Source organism: Rhinolophus hipposideros, assembly GCF_964194185.1.
Source record: "Rhinolophus hipposideros genome assembly, chromosome: 14".
Lineage (NCBI taxonomy): Eukaryota > Metazoa > Chordata > Mammalia > Chiroptera > Rhinolophidae > Rhinolophus > Rhinolophus hipposideros.
Window position 1 is genome coordinate 10,263,818 of NC_138060.1, and position 18,140 is coordinate 10,281,957.

The window sequence follows — 18,140 nt, forward strand, 5'->3', positions numbered from 1 at the left end:
ATCTCTTAAATATTTCAAAATTGATTACTTTAAGCCAAGTATTTTACACTATATGCAACACACTATTTAGAATATATACAATGAATGGTAATTAGCACATTTCAATTAGGCAAATATTTTAGTAGACTAAAAACTAAGTTTAAAGGGGGAAAAGATCTAAAAAGCTGATTAGCATCTGCTTTCACGTAAAATTTAATTTCACAGTCTCGCAAGTTTGGGTGATCTTGGTGGTTTTTAAGGAAAAAGAAAATGCCCTGAGGAGATGTAAATAGTGGTGATAATCTCTAAAATAAAATTTCCGATCTCATATCTACACATGACTATAGCTCAGATTTTCTTAAACAGTTTCTATTATCTTGAATTGCACAGGTAGCTAGCTATAAGCTTGAAATATACCAGGAACCAACATGATTCTGGCATGCAGTAGCTACATGTGCTATTTCCTCATTCTGTCCTCACAACTGCCAAGACAGACACCATTACAATCCCATTCCAAAGAGAAAGAAACTGATTCACAGAGAGGTGAAGTACTCTAAGTCAATAGCTGGCATTCAAATCTGACTCACAGCAATGGCCTGGTTTTGGTCCCTTGAAGAACAGAGGAATATGATTTCTAGAAATTCCTTCCAGATTCCAACTCCAATAATTTGGACTGTCAGGGCTGAACACCTTTGGCTGCATAAACCGATTAGATAACACAGGAAGCTTCTAGTAGACCGCTGACTTCTGTGACTAGGCTTAATAATTTAATGAAAAATAAGAGCTAAACAATATGCTATTTTCCTTGAAAGCATGCCCACATTGAGTTAAAAATAGTACATGTGGGAGAAGGGGAAAGGTTATATCAATGCAATGATTAACATGTAATAATAAGCCATTTTCCAAGGCTATCCAGTTCCTTGACATGACATTTCCTTTTTAAAAATAAAAATTCAAAGTAATTTACCTTAAGTTCCATATACCCCTGTGCTAAATGCCTGATACAGAACATGAGGAAAACCTGAATTACAGAAAAGGAATAATATTCATACTTTATAGCTGAAAAGTATGAAATGTCTATAAATATCAAATCAACAGTTTCATTAAAGGTATCAGCTCAATTAGTTTTATTAATTAGACAGTTAAAACAGCATTAAATCATATGGTCTCAGTTTAGATTTAGGTCTCTGTGATGTATTGGTTTGTGTGGTTTTCCACAGCACTCAATGTCAAACAATGCTGCTTTAAAATACATCACTTTGCCACATACCAGATATCTCTGGGGACTAGACCCCATCCCTTCATTAAATAAGGCAATTAAAAAAAATTAGAAACTATATTAGGTTGGTGCAAAAGTAATTGCGGTTTAAAAGGTTAAAAATAATTGTAAAAACTGCAATTACTTTTGCACTAACCTAATACCAATCCTTTCAAGTAACAGGAATTCAAATGGCCACAATGACGATTATACAGAAAATTGATTTTTGCTTAGATTTCTCTGATCTTTTTGTTAGCTTCAGGAACATTAATAAAGTCGAGAGGCGAGGAGCAGTCTGTAAGGGACCAGAAATCTGTACTCTGTAAAAAGTTCAGTTTCCTCAATAGCTTACGGTCTTTGCACCTGATGATGACAGTAATGATGACCTTACTGGTAAATGGTGGCATTTATTGAGAGACTACTATGCGCCAGGCCCTGTGCTAAGCACTTTTTATATGTTTCAATCCTCATTTTACTGATGGACACACACTAATATCACACGGCGAGAAAGCACAACCAGGACTCAAACTCAGGTTTGCACTACCTGTGAGCTCAGCTCGTAATCTGACAGGGAGCACATCACAGCTCCCTAAAAAGCCCGCATGTGCGCGCACGTGCGGACACACAGAAACCCTGCGGAAAGAAACACGGGACACTTGCATCTCGTCCGCACTACCCTATGAAATCAAGTGCTTGATTTCGAAAATCTACAGCAACTTTAATTTTAGCTTTCTAAATTCTTTACTTTCAGATATCCATATTTGGAAGTAAGTTAGAGGACACAAAATAATTTAAATAAAATGTCTTCTTCATGGAAAAACAAAAGCGTTCTATATCCTTTTTCTGCACTGGGACATTCCAGAGGCCTTAGCAACAGGAACAGAGTGTGGAATGTTGTGGCAACAGAAAATGAAATAATTTTTGCGAGAGACAGTATGTATGTTCCTGAGTATTTTTAAAGCATAAATTCACAATCAGCCCATCTACAAATTAACATATGGAACTTGCCCAAATGCAAGGAGGGAAGAGCTTGATTTACAACAGAAAATAAAACAGAGTTGATAAAAACGAGTTCCTACTGAGTTAAAACAAAGTTTACAAAACACATTTTAATATACAACTTAAATCATTATATACTTCAAAATAATGAAGTTGTAAAATTTAAAGTTGTACTTGAGACCATGGACGCTGCACTAATTTGTAAGAATAGATTTTATTGAGTGGAAGCCCTAAAACTGTCTCAGGATTCAGGTGCCCCCAATCTCCAATCAGCGAGTGGCCCAGCACCATACTCAGGTCGTCTATACTCTGGGGACCCCAGGCCAGCACAGGAAGGGTTTAGGCACACGGACACGTGAGCTCATGTGCAGAACCCCCACAACCACCTGCAGAATGAAAGCGCTCTTCCCCCCAGTCAGACCCTCAACAGGAGCAAACGCATCACCATGTTGAGACCTGCGCCATCACTGAAACCTGAGTTCGTAGCACCCTGACCGTCTCCCTTCTCCCATGCTCCCAGAATTCTACATGCCAACGACTCCCACATCTCTGTCTCTATCTCAGGTGGCTCCCAAGCTCTGTCTAGACTCACAATATCCAACTGCCTATTAAACACTGCATTTGGATGCCTTCTTCTACACCTCTCAGAGGGAACAAGCATGTCCAAGAAAACTTCACTTTCGACCCTGCCCTGGTTCCCCACCCCCAAAAACCCTCCCCACTTTGGGTAAGTGGCACTATTCATCCCCCCAATTGTTCAAGCTAAAAACCCAGACGTCACCTATGACTGCTCTTTGTCACATCACATCTGGGTCAGCAGCAGGTCCGGTCGGCTCTAAGCTAAAACATCTGTCCACTTCTCTACACTGGAGAGGCCACCGCTGTAGTCTGCCAGTAGCACCTTTCCGATGGACGGGGGAAGAAGTCTCCTGGGTGGTCTACAATCCCTTCCACAAAGCCACCAAGGTGGGCCTTGGAAATCCTTCGACAGATCATGTCACTACCCTTAAAATGTCTCGGGTGGCTTCCCAACTCTCGGAATAAAATCCCAACCCTTTCCACAGCCCCCACGGCCCTGGCAGATGTTTGTCCACCTCCCTGTCGCACTGTTCTCTTATCCCCGCTCCTCTCTCTTTGGCTCCGTCTGCGGCAGGCTCACTGACCTGCCTTCTGTCCTCAGACCCAGAGAGCTCGTTAACAGCTGGATCGGCCTGGCTTCACAGGATGTCCACTGCCTTCTCACACGCTAAGTCTCTGCTCAGCCGTCATCTCTTTAAAGGGCTGCCCTCTCCCTCCCCTATTAGTTACTCCTGTCACAGATATTTTAAGCAGAGTGCCTAACAGTATGGGCCACTGAATACAATGTGACCTTGAGCTAGTTCTACATCCTCTTGGAACTTCAGTCTCTTCATTTGTCAGATGGTGATCGTACTTAATTCACTGAGCACTTTCGCAGGGCAGAAAGATGAAGAGAACTAATTCCTGCCTCAGAAGGCACCAGGAAGTGCTCACTCCATGGCCCCCCAGCCTGGGAGACAGGAGTCATGCATTCTGTTGTACTGCTCAGGAAACTAAGGAACACAGACACTGAGACCACACAGCTACTAAGTGGCAGAGGCAAGGTGAGGCCTGCCGGGCTCACAAGCCCAGCTAATTCCCAGTATCCCCCCCACACACTGCCAGAACCTGTCTTCTCCACGCCACGTCCCTCGCCAGTGCCAAGGTCAGGGCCCGGTGGCCTCTACACACCCCACACCCAGGACGGATCTCCTCAGAGGGCCTCAGTGTCTCTCACTTCAGCTCTCCTCACTCTGCTGCCAAAGCCATCAGCCTACAAAGCCGTAACGCCCTTCCTCTCCTTGGACAGCTCTGCTGACTCCAGTGCGGCGTGGGCCTGACCTACGTCTCCACAAGCAAGACCCTGAGTGCTCTGCTCCTCATGTCGCTCCCGTCGGACTTAACCTGCTCCAGCTGCAAGACTGTCTGGGCCTTCTCAGAGCCTCCTGCTCTCCCACCATCCTACCTTCCTGCCAGCACAGTTCCTGCAGCACAAAAGCTTTTCCCTCTTCTTTCTGGAATACCCACCATTCCAAAGAGCCAGCTCCAGTGCCCTCTCTCTGTGCCCTCTCCCACTCAGACCTCCGTTACAGTCCGCCACTCACTGGCGTATGATTAGTGAATGGGAACTTCTAAGTAGAGACCTCTGAGCCCTGTCTGCAACAGACTCCTTGCCGTACGTAGCCTGAGAAGTGAGCTCTCGCTGGGTGTCGATGAAGCAACGACTGGCATGTAGAACTCTTTCAGAGCTTCCAGGTGCTCTCAGGATAAAAGCTAAGATTCTCAACCTGGCCCACAAGACCTGGAACAGCCCAAACCCGCCTCTTTCCCACCGGCTCTCTGTGTCTGGCCTCTCCGGCCTCTGTTGGAGCACATCGTGCTCTCTCCTGTCAGAGTCCTGCTGCTTGCTGTTCCCTCTGCCCAGAACTTTCTCCACATCTTTACCTGGCTTGCTGCTTTACTTCAGTCTCAGCCTCAGTGTCACTTCCTTGGAGACTTGGCTAGGCAGTGCCCTGGCACACACTGTCAGAGCACGGACGCAGCCTTGCCACACAGCACCAGCCCATTTACAAGTACCCAATTAGCTATGTGAGTCTTAATCTCCTCCCACTAGACTGACTTCCACATCTGTCTTTTCTGCTTTGACAGTACCTAACAAGGCCCAATGTGACTGACAGGAAGCAGCCAATCAATGTGTGTTAAATATTACTCGATGGTTAATGACTGAAGTATTCGATTAAGTCCCCATGGTGTCATCATCAGCCAAGGTTAGAATTGTGCCTTTATGTCATTTGATAATATCTAGTCATCCACTGGACTTGGGTATGTCATAGTGACAGAAAAGTTCAAGGATGAGAATATCTCCCTTGAACATACGCTCCCATTCTAGGAGGCAGGTTCTGGTAAAACTTTTGTGGGTCTGATTCTCAAATATGCACACTGGCAAATTCTCTTTTGCTAGTGTGTGCAGCGCAGTAAGTAGTAAGAGCAAGCCTGGGGTCAAACTCCTTGGATTCAAGCCCCATTCTCCCCTCTTCTTCCTCTTACTACCTATGCGAACATGGTTAAATTACTTACTCTCCCAACTTCAGTCTCCTCATCTATAAAGCACAGCTAACAGGACCCACATTTCACTGTGTTATTGTGAGGGTTAAATGAACTAATCCATAAAGAGCACTCAATAAACGTTAACAAAATAAACAAAAACACCAAACATATACACACTGACATGTCTGCTGCAAGGGCCTCTGCTCTCACCAATTAAAGTTGCAGGAGACTGATATATACTGTAAGTCCTCACATAATGTTGATAGTTTCTTGGAACTGTGGCAAAAGGACGTATAATGAAACGAATTTTACCAGAGGCTAATTGACATCAAGAAGAGTTAAGTTCCTAGGGCATTTCATCAACACTCTACCAAAATGACGCTGAAGGAAAGGATGTTATGCGAGGACCTGCTGTAGAGCAAACAGCAACTATTTTATAATGTGAGCTTAACTCTCAAGGGGTCTCACGCTCCCCCTGCTCACCACTCACTCCTCCTGGAAGCAGTGAGAGGCATCGGAGAGCTGCAGGTATTCTCTGCAGAGAGTCAGGGCCCATGCTTCCGAGTTTCAGCTCTACCCTGCAAGCCAGGGAGAGAGAGCCCTGCGTTTGAAGCAAGCAAGCCACATGATACAAAAAGTCACTCTGGCCTGAAGGTGAATGCACTTCGCCAAGGGGGAGAGGGTGATCCTCAAGGGCTGATGCGAAAGTCAGAACGAGACAGAAGTAAGTACCTGTGTGATGAAGATGGGGGAAACCACGCTGGAGACATGCTCTGCAGGATCCTGCAAACAGCTTAGGAGACGGAGGATTGGGGTGAGGCAGAGGGAAGAAGCCAAAGATGGGTCTGCAGTTCCTTCCTTCCTCACTGCAGCTCATAGGACACATGGATGGTGGGAGACACAGATGGAAGAACCTAGTCTGCCAAGGCAGAGCCTACGTACAGGCACAGCCTCTGGGGTCAGACTGGCTCTGTTCAAATCCCAGCCCTGCCACTTAGGAGCCTTTACCTCAGTTTCTCATCTATTAATGGGTAAAGTAACAGTACCACCCTCACGGCTTGTTGGGGGGACTGATGAATATATGTGAAATGCTTAGACAGTGCAAATGAGAGCTAGTTTTTTAAAAACCATTTTCCCCATCACTGTCTGCTCTGGTCTTGGACCTAAACAGTGGCTGTGCTCCCCTCCACCTATTCTAAACCTCCTAGGCCTAGTAACCAGTGATGTTGTTAAATCATAAATGTCACCTAGTGTGATTAAACCGCTCAGTGGTTCTCCGATGTAGTCAGAATGAAAAGCAACGTTTAGGCCCTGCCTGACCTCTGCAACCTCAAGTCACAGCACTCTCCTCACACTTTCCACTCCAGAATTCTAATCCTGACAATACATCCACATGCCAGTCACTCCCCCACTTCTGGGCCTTTGCTAATTCTGTTCCCTCTGGATGGAATGCTTTGCCTGCCTGGCTCCAGGTCTCAGCTGACTTTCTATCAGAAAGCCCTTCCCTGACAACCAATTTAAAGCAGGACCCTCTCTCTTCAGACAACTCTGTCTCACTCAGTAGTTACTGATCATTTGTGTTTTGGCTATCTCCTCAGTAAGATATAATCGTCATGAGGGTTGGGGCCAGGTCTGCGTAACACCACACACAGCGCCTGACTCACAGCAGGTTCTCAACAAAAGAATTTCAATAAGGCCTCTGGATCAGTCTTCTGAGTTCAAATCCCAACGTCATCGCTCACCAGGAGTGTGACCTTGGGCAAGTTCCTCTGTGTCGAATCCTCATCTGTAAAATGGGGATACTGGTAGCTACTGTGATAGGTACTTATGAGGATGAAGTGAGTTACTACACACAAAGCTCTTGCAACTATGTCTGCAACAGAGCCTGTGCTAGCTCTGCCTCACCTACTATAATTATTTCTATTTTTACTGTGTGTTACACTGGCCACTGCCACTAATCTCTGCTGGTCTACAGCCACCACTTCCTGTAACACTGTGTATTGAGTGCTTAGTTTGTGGCAGGTATCACGGCAGTACCATATATATATATATATATATATATATATATATATGTATATATATATATATATATACATATATATATATATATCACGGCAGTACTATATATATCTCATTCATTCACGTACTGAATGCCTACTATGCATGGACAGTATTCTACATACTGGGTATATATCAGTGAACAAAAATCACAACCACCCTGAGAAACGTTAATACACATAACAAAAATAATACAAGTTTGCAATTACTGAGTACCTCCAAAGTTCCAGCTAAAGTAGCAAGTATTAACTCATTCATCTTCACAACACCACCTATCTCTCAGGGATGTTTTCCCCACTTTACAGATAAAGCAAGTGGGGCACAAGATTACCTGCTTTAAGTTACAGAGCCAGTCCATGTAAAGGCTGAGATTTGAAGGTAAACTACTTTAAAGTACATGCTCTTCACCACCTCACTATACAAGACTTTCCAAGCTCAGTGCCCTCCCTGCTTCTCCCAAGAAGTCTCTACTCGTCTGCCTTGTTTAATCAAAGTCAACCAACACATCGTACCCAACAGCGGACTTCTGAGGCCACCTCGGGACTGTCTGCTTTCATTGCTCCTCAAAGGTTTCCTTCAATACTAGGACTCTAGCCCCACTGGTGTCTGAAACATGTGAAGAACCTGATTGACTTGGAAGGCTGGTCTGCACATAACCAGGGCATTTACTAGAGTCAGTCTCAAACTTGTTTCAAGTGGTAACTTTCAATTATGGGAAATCAAAAGTAACACCAGGGGAGGCCGGATGGCTCAGTTGGTTAGAGCCAGCTCGCAATAACAAGGCTGCCGGTTCAATTCCCGCATGGGATGGTGGGCTGCGCCCCCTGCAACTGAAAATGGCAACTGGACTTGGCCATTTGTGGCACCCTCCACATTGTGGCACCCTCCACAACCTGACTGAAGGACAACTTGGAGTGGATGGGCCCTGGAGAAACACACTGTTCCCCAATATACCCCAATAACATTTATTAAAAAAAAAAAAAAAGCTCTTATAAAAAAAACATCAATGACATTTAAAAAAGTTTAACTACTGTTAAATGAACTTTAACAACTGCGAAAGAATAAAACAGAACTTTATTTACACCCTCGACACACTTCAACTGAATTCATGTCCTTTGCTCCAATAAATAAAAGGAACTGGGCTTTCCCTTGACTGTAAGATGTTATATGATGAAACCAAGCAGGAACAAAAAAAGGCCAATCATCAACCTACTAAAACGTATGTAGTTTGAGGCCCTGGGAACCAAAGTAGTCAATAAAAATGGGATTAAAATAAGAAAACTGAGATGTTTCAAGTAAAAAAGCAACCGACCAAACACCAGAGGACTAAAGAGTTAGATAGAAGAAAATGGTCCTAATATTTATTTATCACTAACTACAAGTGGCCAACCTTACAGTGAGTGACTCTCCACAGGTAAAAGCCCCAAGAGCTATTGTCACTGCTTATTCTGAAATTGAGACACAGTACCTGGGACAGAACACAGGAGACAAATACCGACATCCTAGGGAAACTGGGTTACGGAAGGCAGGCTGGGCTACAAAGGTGGCCAACGTGGCAGTACACATACAGGCTGCCTCAGTGTGCTCAAAATACCGTCAGCAATTGAGCTTTCAAGACAGAAATCAAGCCTGACATGCCATGTGCCCTAAATCTGGGAATTCCACCCCAAATCCTTACTGGGTCTTCTCTGCATCACTACAATTCAGCTGAACTTGTGGCCTGTGGTCAGATGTACACTACGAGAGTTTACCACTTCACTGGAACCGTAACCTCAAGCAAGATACTTAACTGCTAGGCGCTCAGTTTCTGCATTTAAAAAAGGGTAAAAACAGTATTTATTTCAGTAGACTGTTGGGACTGATGAGATTATTCATGTAAAATGCTTAACTCTGTCTAAACATAGTAAGCAGAGGGTATGTAAGGACTCAGAAGAGCATAGTGTCAATTTTATTATCATTATTATTATGGTTATGGTTATAACCTCATGATTTTGTTAAGAATACCATTCCTTCTTTTGTTCAAAAGGCAGCCAACACAGCAATACCTTATCTGCCAGGTATCTTGTATGCAGGACACCATGGCTCTTGTATAACTGTGGGATGGCACTGCCTACTCACCTATCTTTATGTGTTTAAATGGTTAGCCTTATATAGACCACATCTTGGACCATAAAACAAACCTCAACAAGTTTAAAAGAACTGAAATCATATCAAGTATGTTCTCTGATCACAACAGAATTAAATTAGAAACCAGTAACATAAAGATAACAAGAAAAATTCCAAACACTTAGAAACTAAGCAAGACACTTCAAATAACCCATAACCAAACTATGACAGTAATAGGTAGTATGAAAAATCACACTACCATAATAATTGATGCAGAAAAATGTATTCATGATAAAAAAAAAAAGCAAACCCCAGATAACTAGGAATAGAGGGAACTTCATTAACCTGATAAAGAACATTAACAAAAAAACCTAAACTAACAACATACTTCATGGATAAAGACTGCATGTTTCCCTCCTAAGATCCGGAACGAGGCAGAATATCCACTCTCACCGCTGTTATTTAGCATAGTACTGAAGTTCTAGCCAGAAAGATAAGGCAAGAAAAGGAAATAAAAGGCACAGAGTGGTTTTTTTAAAATAAATTTCCTCCCCCATTTTCTTTAAAGATTTTATTGGGCAAGGGGAACAGGACTTTATTGGGGAACAGTGTGTATTTCCAGGACTTTTTTTTTCTTCTTCAAGTCAAGTTGTTGTCCTTTCAATCCTAGTTGTGGAGGGTGCCATTCAGCTTCAATTTGTTGTCCTTTCAGTCTTAGCTGTGGAGGGCGCAGCTCAGCTTCAGGTCCAGTTGCCGTTGCTAGTTGCAGGGGGCGCAGCCCAGCATCCCTTGCGGGAGTCCAACTGGCAACTTTGTGGTTGAGAGCCCACTGGCCCATGTGAGAATCGAACCAGCAGCCTTCGGAGTTAGGAGCACGGAGCTCTAACCCCCTGAGCCACTGGGCCACCACACCCAAAAGGCAGATTTGAAAGACAGAAATAAAACTATTCCTATTTGCAAATGACCTGACGCATTACGTAGATAGAAAAGCACAAGGAAACTACAAAAAAACCCTCCTAAAATTTATCGGTTTAGCAAGATCACAGGACACAAATTTACCGTAGTCTTTTTGGGCTGCTATGACAAAATACCATAGACTTGGCGGCTTAGGCAAGGTCACTAATCCCATTCAGGAGGGCTCCACCCTCATGATCTAACCACTTCTCAAAGGCCCCAACATCCAAAAATCATCACGTTAGGGATTAAGTATCAACTCATAAATGTGGCGGGGCTGGGAGGGAAGGACACAAACAGTCTATACACAAGGTCAACAAAAATCAATTGCCTTACTATACACCAGCAATGAACACGTGAAAACGAAAACATAAATGGCTAGACCTCAGTTGGCACGTTAAACGTTATTTGCTTTGTGTTATAACTGAGTACTCAACAGCCGAGCAGCCGTGGTGAATATAGCACACCAGAGATCTGTATCTTTCATAAGTACCTGAACAGGGCGTTATAAGTTGTAATTAGCTCCTATTTGTAAAGTCTCTAAATGTCTTACTAACAACATGCCCCAGAAGGTTCAGGACTTTTAATAGATAATGAAAGTGGACTAAGTGTCTTGAGTTTGGTTCAGATGCCTCAAGACAGAGAGAAAAATGCTCTTTAGATCTTCTTTCTTAATGGTCACAATGAAAATCTGAATAAATCCAGCACAAAAAGTTGAATTAGTAACGTTAAAACTTCCCACAAAGTAAAGCCCAGGTCCAGATGACTTCACTGGTGAATTTTATTAAATGTATAAAGAATTAGCACCCAGCATACACAAACTTTTCTAAACAATAGAAAAGGAGGGCATACTTCTCAACTTACTGAGCCCAGTACCCTAATACCAAAACCAAGGACATCACAAGAACTGAAAGCTACGTACTAATGTGCTTAATATATATTTTACAATATATATTTATTATTTCTACAACGTATATTAAATACACATTTGAACAATATACATTTGGGCAAATATGCCCAATATACATTTGATAGATAGATGGGTTTGGAAAAGCTTGGATTACTATATGAATAATTTCTCCAATACTGGTAACGTTATTAAAGTTTCAGGCCAGACTGTATGATGCACTATTTTCACTGCTTCTCAAACACAGAAGTCACCTAGGAATCTTGTTAAAGAGCAGATTCTGAAATGGTAGATCTGGTTAGGGGCCCGAAATTCATTAATTCTAACCAGGTTCTTGGTGATACAGAGGCTATTGGTCTGTTACCATATTTTAAGCAGCAAGGCTTTATTTTGAGGATCAACATAGAATTGGGTACAGCTTTTTCACTATTTTGGTATGTTGTGTTTCATTTTCATTAATTTCAAAGTATTCGCTAATTTGTAGTGATTTCTTCCCTGACCCATGACTTACTTAGGAGTGTGTTGTTTAATTTCCACATTTGTGAATTTCCCAAATTTCCTTCCGTTGTTAAATTCTAATTTTACTCCACTGTGGTTAGAGAATGTACTATGTGCTTGTGTAATTTCAGTCCTTTTACACTTACCGAAGCTTGCTTTATTTATTATGGCCTAATATGATCCTGGAGAATATTTCATGTGCACTTGAGAAGAACGAGTCAGTATTCTGCTGTTGTTGATTAGGTCTAGTTGGTTTATGATTTTCAAGTCTCCTGTATTCTTCTTGATCTTCTACCGGCAATTGTATCAATTATTGAAAGTGAGTTATTGAAGTCTCCCACTATTATTGTTAAATTGTCCATTCTCCTTTCAGTGTCAGTTGTTTGCTTCATGTATTTTAAAGTTTTGTTGTTAGATTAGGCACATGTACCTTTATAATTGTTATTTCTTCCCGATAGACTTATTCATGATTTTTAAAATGTCCTCCTTTATCTATAATGACAATTTCTTTAAAAAACCTATTTTGTCTGATATTTTTATAGCCAGTTTTGCTCTCCTTTGACTACTGTTTGCATGGTATATGTTTCCTATTAACGTTTAACATGTTTCTGACTTTGAATCTCAGGTTACGTCACTTGTTGATAGCACACACTGTGGGATCACGATCTTTTTAGAGCTATTCTGCTAATTTCTGCTTGCTAATTAGCGTTTAATCTGTCTACATTTAATGTTAATTATTGATACAGTAGGCTACATGGCTGTGATTCCGCTTTTTATTCTACATGTATCTTTTCGTTGTTGTTCCTCTATTACTGCCTTAATTTGTGTTAAACTGATATATTCCAGTACACCTTTTTAATTCACCTTTTCTTCTTTTACTTTTATCTCCCTATTTTCTTAGCGGTTGTCCTGGAGATTACAATTAACATTTTAACTTCAAACAGTGTAATTTGAATAAAATCAACTTAATTTCAACAGTATATAAAATATTTGCTTTGATATGGCTCTATCTCATGCTTTGTTCCCTCTGCATGTGGGCTGTATTTGCTGATTCTTTGCCTGTCTTGTAATTTTTTGTTGAAAACTGGACAATTTAAATAATACAATGTGGCAATTCCAGAAATCAGATCCACCTGTCATTTTTGTTGTTTAGTTATTTACTCGGTAACTGTGGAAAGTCTGTACTCTTTGTTGGTTAAGTCAGGTCGCTGCTTGGTTATCTAATTATTGGACAGAATTTCCTTAAATGTCTTGAACCAAGAAGTCTCCTACCCTTTGCTGAGGGGCTCTGTGTTTATGTCGGGGCATGCCTTCTATGCTCTAACAAGTGGTTTACAACTTTGCTTTAGTCTTCACTTCCTGTTTGCATAGAGCCTCAAGGTCAGCCAGAGATGAGCAGTAAGGCCTTTTCTAGGTCATTCCTGGGCATGTGCACAGCCCTATCTACACAGGGGGTTTTCTAGAAATATGCTGGAACTCTTTCAAGTCCCAACTGACACCCAGCGCTTCCTATTTAGTTTTGTCGTTAGGCTCTTGTTACCACCAACTGTTACCACCACCTCAGACCCCTTCGATATTCAAGAATTGCTGCTATTCTTTTTTTCTTTTTTTTTTTTTTTTTTGACAAACACCTTAGGAATAGAGCACAGAGTGAGCTATGAGTCAGCTCAAGTAGAGACAAGTTCTGAGAATGGAGCTTTTTCGGGAGCTACCAGACAATCCAAGCAGAATTCTCTGGGGGCAGGGCTTTGCAGGACCTCCCAACCCAGGCAGTCCCCTCTGATAGCTTCTATGCTGCTGTTTTCCATAGCTGCCATAGTTGTGAGGCTGTTGGTTTTTAAGTTACTGTGGGACTATGAGGGGGAGGGAAGGTTGAAATAGGGGAGACTGAAAACACCAGAGTTTGCTGTATTTACAGATTCAGCCATTTTTCTTGCATGAATTCTCAACAGATCCTGTAAGCCTTTAATTTTCAGAATTCTGAAAAAGTTAATTTTGACAATTCTTGCCAGTGTTCTCACTGCTTTTATAGAGGAGAAGATTTTTAGAGGTCCTTACTCTGCCATTTGGAAATGTTTACTGAAAGTATTTTAATGGAGGATAATACCATCCTCCTGTTTATTATTTTCAACACTGCTCAGACTGCAGTGTATAGAATGGAGATTCGTGGCCTGAAAGTAGAAGTGAGAAGGCCAGTTAGTTGCTGTTTGTAATAGTACAGGCGAGAGACATGGAGTAGCTTGGACTAGGAGATGGCAGAGAGAAAATTCAGGTATTTAAAAAGAATTGTTGACATGACTTGGTAATGGCCTGGATAGAAGGGTGGTACAGAGATGATGCCACGTTTTCCATCCTGCAGAACAGGATGGATGGGTGGTACCAGTTTCTGAGGAGAAATCCTGGAAGAATGCCAGGTCTGAGAATGAGGAACATACACTGGGACAAGTGAAAGCTAGGTGCCCCTGAGATTTCCAAGAAGATACCAAGGAAGCCATCATCTTGAAGACTCTCCCCTAATTTTAGAGCAGTGCTTTATAAATTAAGTCCTAGGACATTATTTCCTCCATATGAAAAAACAAAACAAAAAATAGGCAAGGCATATGTACTAAGTGTCCATAATTCAAAGTCACCCAGGAATTAGAAATATGGTTCCAAGAATGAAAAAAACCATGCAGAAATATCTGAAACTTACTCACTGCTTATACTCAAGTGAATTAAAGCTTTCCCCAAAGGCAGCTTTATTTAAAGAGAAGTTACAATAAAAATAAAGATAAATCTTCCCTGTGTCTAAAAAGATTTTGTTGCACTCATACGTATATGTCAATTTAATGTCGTTATTGCTGCCTGTGAAAAGAACTCAGACCAACCCGATTCATTCACGCTTCCACTCCTTCCACAAACACCCCCATGTCTCCTATTGTACAGCACTTGGTCAGACCTAGGAGACAGCTGGGAATAGATCAGAATAGGCCCCTGAAGTAGGAATTAGTTTTGTTTTGTTCTGTCTTAACTCCAACTTCTCTGAATATTGAACTTTTTTAGTTCAGTAATCATTTCTGTTAAGCCTCGCTTCGTGCACAAAACTCACTTGTACGGCAGCTTTTTCTGGTTGGGTTTGAGGAAGGATAGATTTGTAAGGAAACACTATGCGGGGAAAGAGGAATGTTGACTGCTGGTAATCAATTTTACTCCTAATCTCTTTTAATGTTACAAAGGCCTTTTCTGTTTAAATAGATTAGGTACAGTTTATTACCGCTGGGAAACATTAAAGTATTTCAAGTTTGTTTAGACTGTTAGCTCTTTTCTGTTTCAATAACTAGAAGACCTAACGGGTAATACTTTCATAAGAAAGTTTTATGCATTCTCTTATCTCAGTTTTACTTCTTCAGACTCTGCAGTTTCACTCCTTGTCCTTCCAGGAGAAATGGGTCACCATACCTGAACAAGGTATTGAAGCTCACTTACCACAACCACATGCAAACAGCTGTGGCTGGCAGACAACAGCATCTCAGCCACATGTCAGTGATGCCTCAAGTTAAACACCCATTTCTCTCCACCTCTTTTGTCTAGTTCGTTTCTTTGGTGCGTTTAAAGTAAAAGGTGAGGCACATGTCTAAAATACAATATTTAACAACAACAGCCACTGTGTCAAACATGATTGAGAATTTACTGGGCCAATGTGCTACAGGAATTTATAATCTTTATGTTATGCAATCCTTACAACAACCCTGTAGTACAGGTACTATTATTAGTCCAAGTTTACAAATGAGGAAACAGGCGTGGAAAGATGAAGTAACTGGCCCAAGATCACAAAGCTGGGAAGAGGTGGAGCTGGGGTGAAATGTCGCATCTAGTAGATGCCAGATCCTAGTCCCCAACCAGCTCACAATGACATGTCACTGGTCACAAAGCTTCAATCCTTCCTCTAACAAGTATTTTCTAAGGTTCCTAGTACTGTCACCTCTCGGGAAGAGGAAACAGGAAATACAAAGATTTAAAGATTCCTTACAGAACTGAAACAGCTTCTTACATTATGAAAACCGTTTACTTTAAGACTCTTGCCTGGGCAAAACTATACACATATATTAGTTTACACGTAATACTGCTTAAAATTCACCACTGGCCTAATATATCCCAATTACCCTAAATTACGGTGTATAAAAATTTATATTGGAAATTATTTTAGTGGGTGGGGTTGGGATCTAAATATGCTCAATTGAGGTACAAAGGATTCAACTGTATTTTTAAGACTAACATAGCAATCCATATTTTCTCCCCCATTCAACATATCAGAAATCACTTAAGACAACAGGGACAAAGAACTTTATGTGCTAAAAAAGGAAACCAAGAGAATCTATACTTTCCCCCCAATTAAGCCTTTGGTCTATTTTATTTTAGTTAACATATTTCTGTCCTCATTACAGGAAAACAGCTGACACACTGCCTTATTTACGTGTATGCTTATCAGTAATGATACGGCAATATCTCTGCGAATGGTTAATTAATTTGTACCCCTATCTTCTGGCAGCCTGCCTACGCAACCGAACAGCAAAAATAATTACACTAGGTTAAAGCGGGAACATTTCCACTCTTCCTTCTGAGATTTCTTATCGTGGGCCCCCTTGCCTTTCTTTAAATGGGTTTCAGTTGTAGAACACTTGAAAATCAGATTAAGGTCATTAGAAGATGATAATGTTTCCATTCTTTACTATAGCATGAATATTCAATCAGGAAGGAAAGGGGCAGGCTGGAAAAGTGACCAACCAGTCAAAGGCACAAAGTATGGACTCAATAGACTCATGGGTGAAGAAAAACCCAGCTCTGTTCCAAACTCAGTCTCCGGAGATATACATATTTCTGGCACTTCAAAGGGAAACACAAGAGTCCTGTGATCAGCTTAAACCCATCAAACATATAATGAATGTGATAGCTTTCTGCACGACTAATGATTTTCATCTATCTAGATTTTGATAGCGGTGTTCCAGTTTAAGAAAGAATTCGGTTTAGTTTCTAAAGTCAGTTGAAATCATCCTTGAAATTTTCTGACACCACATGGAGCCTAAGTAGTAAGTCCTACGCAGCCAGTCGTGTCCTGATGTGAGAAAAGACGGCCATTTCCACCAGAGGAAATAGCTGGCTTGTATTTAGGGACCTTATTTTACAAATCCATGTAATTAAACACCAGAATCACAGGACAATGAGATGCTTACACTTTGAGATACTTGAGGGAACTGAGACCAAGTAAAGGAGAAGGAATCAATACTCCACAATTATCTGTGTGCTTACTATATTCAAAATGCTCTTTCAGGATGCTGAAGAAACAGCAATGAGCAAAATCCTGTCCTCGTGGGACTTACATCTTACATGTTAGAATGTAACACTTCCCATTTCAAGCACATTTCAGGGCAATAACATACATTTAATAACTGGTACAATTAGCCACACTATTTTCCTCTTGTGTGCCCTCACTTAGTGTACTTTGCATAAGTTATAAGCACTGATGATGCAGCCCTCCTGTAAAAGTTTGAGACACACACTTCTTGTCACCAGTATCAGAAAACTAGTTTGTACCATATACTCCTCTCCATAGTGAGCAAAAGGCAGTAAAATAACCACCCAAAGACACTGCAGAAAGAGCAAAACAGGGTCTACTGAAAAATGCACTGCTGGTCCTGACTCATGTGAGAGACTGCACTGCATCTTGTCCTGAACGGAATGAAGGTCCAAAACCATACAAACGGCAGCTGAAGGCTATCCTAACGGAACACTGGAAACTGCAGGCTGTTCAAATGTTTGAGACACTGTGCTGAGCGCTGGGGAAGAACGACGCGGTAAGACAGCCTTTGCCCATCGAGAGATCCCAGGCCACTGCGAAAGCCCAAACATTCATAGAAAGCCCATGTTCTTTCATTTCAAAGCTGCCATCAAGTGTCTGTCAGTGTCAGCCTTTGGGGAAGAAGAACGTACCCTTCAACTGTATAATCCACTCAGATTTCAGAAATACTGAGCCAAGAGAAAAACTGGTGCCTTGGATTAAAGACCGTCAGGACCACTCTGGTCCTTCCTAGACGCTGCAACCTCAGAGAAACGTCCATGCAGAGGGAGTGCTCGTCCCTGGTAGCAGCCGAAAGAGTGAGTTACTGCAGGGCCCTGAGAATCTCAACAGGGACCTGCTCCTGATGCGCCGTCTAAGGAAGGAGTTAGCACTCTTTCAACTGCCTAACACCAGCAACACCAACATTCACTCATTCAGACGAACATTTATCAAGCACCTCC

The 18,140-nt window shown here is 41.8% G+C and overlaps 1 protein-coding gene across 8 annotated transcripts in view; it reads right to left on the bottom strand.

Moving 5' to 3' along the window:
- Window positions 1-18,140, bottom strand: part of ATXN7 (ataxin 7) — a 124,273-nt gene that overhangs the window by 46,776 nt on the left and 59,357 nt on the right. Inside the window, exon 1 of one of the 8 annotated variants that reach the window (XM_081072893.1) lies at window positions 6,074-6,192. The exons of the other annotated variants lie outside the window; for them this stretch is intronic. The gene's annotated coding sequence lies outside the window, so the exon portion shown is untranslated. Of the gene's footprint in view, window positions 1-6,073; window positions 6,193-18,140 lie in introns of those variants that run through there. 8 annotated transcript variants of the gene reach the window in all.